The sequence below is a fragment of the Pteropus medius genome, unplaced genomic scaffold, assembly GCF_902729225.1.
Source record: "Pteropus medius unplaced genomic scaffold, Ma_sr-lr_union100, whole genome shotgun sequence".
Taxonomy (NCBI): domain Eukaryota; kingdom Metazoa; phylum Chordata; class Mammalia; order Chiroptera; family Pteropodidae; genus Pteropus; species Pteropus medius.
Genome location: NW_024342473.1, coordinates 5,584,050 through 5,586,355, shown reverse-complemented (window position 1 = coordinate 5,586,355; position 2,306 = coordinate 5,584,050). Strand labels below are relative to the sequence as shown.

Below are 2,306 nucleotides of genomic sequence, written 5' to 3'. Positions count from 1 at the left end.
GTTCAGGTTACACAGCTAATGTTTGGTGGAGCCTGAATTTAAATTCAGATTTGCCTTATTGCAGACCCCGAATTCTAATTGTTATGCTCTATTACCTTTCAGCCACATGGTTATTCACCAAGTATCATTGCACATGTTTTGCTACTACTCTGAAGATTTTTTTAAAGTAGTTTTTTCAAACTATGGGTTGTGACTCATTAGTGGGTTATGAGTAGCATCTTTTTTTTTCTAATTAAATAAACTAGAATAGAATATTACAAAATAGAAAATACTAGAATATATTGATGTTTTAAGTATAGATATATTTTTGTGAAACACTTGTTATAGGTATACATATAAGTACATAGGATAAGTACTTATATGTGTCATTGAATCAATACAAAATATATTTATTACTGTGAGTCATGGTAAATTTAGAGAAACTATGTATGATACAAAAGCAGTAGGAGTTCCTTGCTGTCAAGATACCTACCTATCACTGGGAAGGGAAACTGTACATATCTTAATTAATATCAGCAAAATACATAGAAGTAGATTATTAAAAGCAAAAATATGCATATGTAGATGCTATTAAAGTCATAATCCCCTCTGGACTTACCATTTACTGAGTTGTTATTTTTAAGAATGTGTATACCACTCTGAACATTTTTGAGGACAAGGATATGCCTTGTTGTTTACATTCCTCAGTGCCTGGAGCAGAGAAGGTGCTTCATGAGTGGTTATTAAATGAATGAAAGGAAGAATAAGATAACTAACCTACATAAAGAGCATTATTTAAAAATAGCACATTTTGAGTTTAGTGAAACTTATAACCAAACTTATTTTATGCCAGTTTCTTCCTTTTAAAAGTTACTTTCTATTATATGTGAAAGAAGCAGAACCAACCACAGAAATTCCCCAAGGAAGTATGTAAGATGAGAATTGTCATGGAGACTCGTTGTTTATCCTGACTCATCTGGAGGCCTCTTTCATTAGCTACTCCAAAGATGTGATAGAAAATGTGTTTATAAATGAATTGGGTCAAGTTTACTTTAAAAGAAAACATGCTGGACTGATGTCCTTTGGTATCTTAGTTACTTAACCTTATAGCTTCGTGTAAATGAACCAAATCGCTGGTATTAAATAAAAGCAGGGCTAACATTTTTTGTCACAAGACTTTTAAAAAATGTATTTCTTTCTTCTTTAACAGAGTTACATATAGGTTTTTATTTAAAGTTCTCATGATCTTCCCACAAACTATCTTATACAGTTTCTGTATTAATATTTGCTATTTATACTTGTGTCAAGTGAATGATTTCATCAAAGTTGCATAAACAAATAATTCAAATTTTGGTTTTTCTGGGGCCAAAAGACTGCCTTTTAAAACCTAGTGTAAAAATAAGCAAGAAGAAGAAATGAGATATGACTCAGGAGCCACAATACCTGGACATACTGAGAAATAACATTTAGAAATTTGATTTGAGCTTTCCTTTTGCCTCTGCCATGAGTATGCTCAGGCTTCAAAAGAGGCTTAAGCTGTGGCAAAAAGAAGGTCTGGTTAGACCGCGATGAGACCAGTGAATTCACCAGTGCCAACTCTTGTCAGCAGATTCAGAAGCCGATCAAAGATGAATTCCCAAGCTCCATGCCAGAAAAACACCTTGGTCCGCAGGAAGGGCAGGTGTATGGGCATAGGTAAGTGAAAGGGTACTGTAAATGCTCGAATGCCTGAGAAGGTAACCTGGATGAAGAGGATAAGAATTCTTTGTTGACTGCCAGGAAGATACTGTGAATCTGAGATTGACTGCTGCATGTATCGCAGTCTGTACCTGAAAATGAAGTGTAACGTGTTAAAAAACAAGTGGATTCTCATGGAACACATCCACAAGCTGAAGGCAGACAGGGCTTGCAAGGAACTTCTGGGTGACCAGGCTGAGACTCACAGGTCTAAGACTAAGGAAGCATGCAAGCTGCCAGTGAAGAGCTGCTCCAGGTCAAGGAGGAGGAAATCATCAAGACCCTGTCTGAGGAAGGAGACCAAGAAATAACGCACCACCTCTTTTACCTGTACATAGTGGCCTTGGTGATTATCTAGACAAATCATTCAATAAAATAGCCTTCATCTGCCTAGAAAAAGAAAAAAGAAAAATTTGATTTGAGGTTCTTTAGTTTTCTTGCTACCTAAAAAATGATCTTTATTGACTTTCTTTTTTCTTCTAATTGAACACATTCTCTCAATAACTATTTATTGTTTGCCTGATATATATCAAACATTGAGCTAGGTGCTGATGGGTCAATGCTAAAGGAGATGCAAACTGGCCCTCACA

At 35.5% G+C, this 2,306-nt stretch overlaps 1 pseudogene; it reads left to right on the top strand.

Annotated features, from left to right (window-relative positions):
• The first annotated feature begins 1,482 nt into the window (after positions 1-1,482).
• Positions 1,483-2,074, top strand: LOC120604625 (60S ribosomal protein L19-like; annotated as a pseudogene).
• Positions 2,075-2,306: the final 232 nt, after the last annotated feature.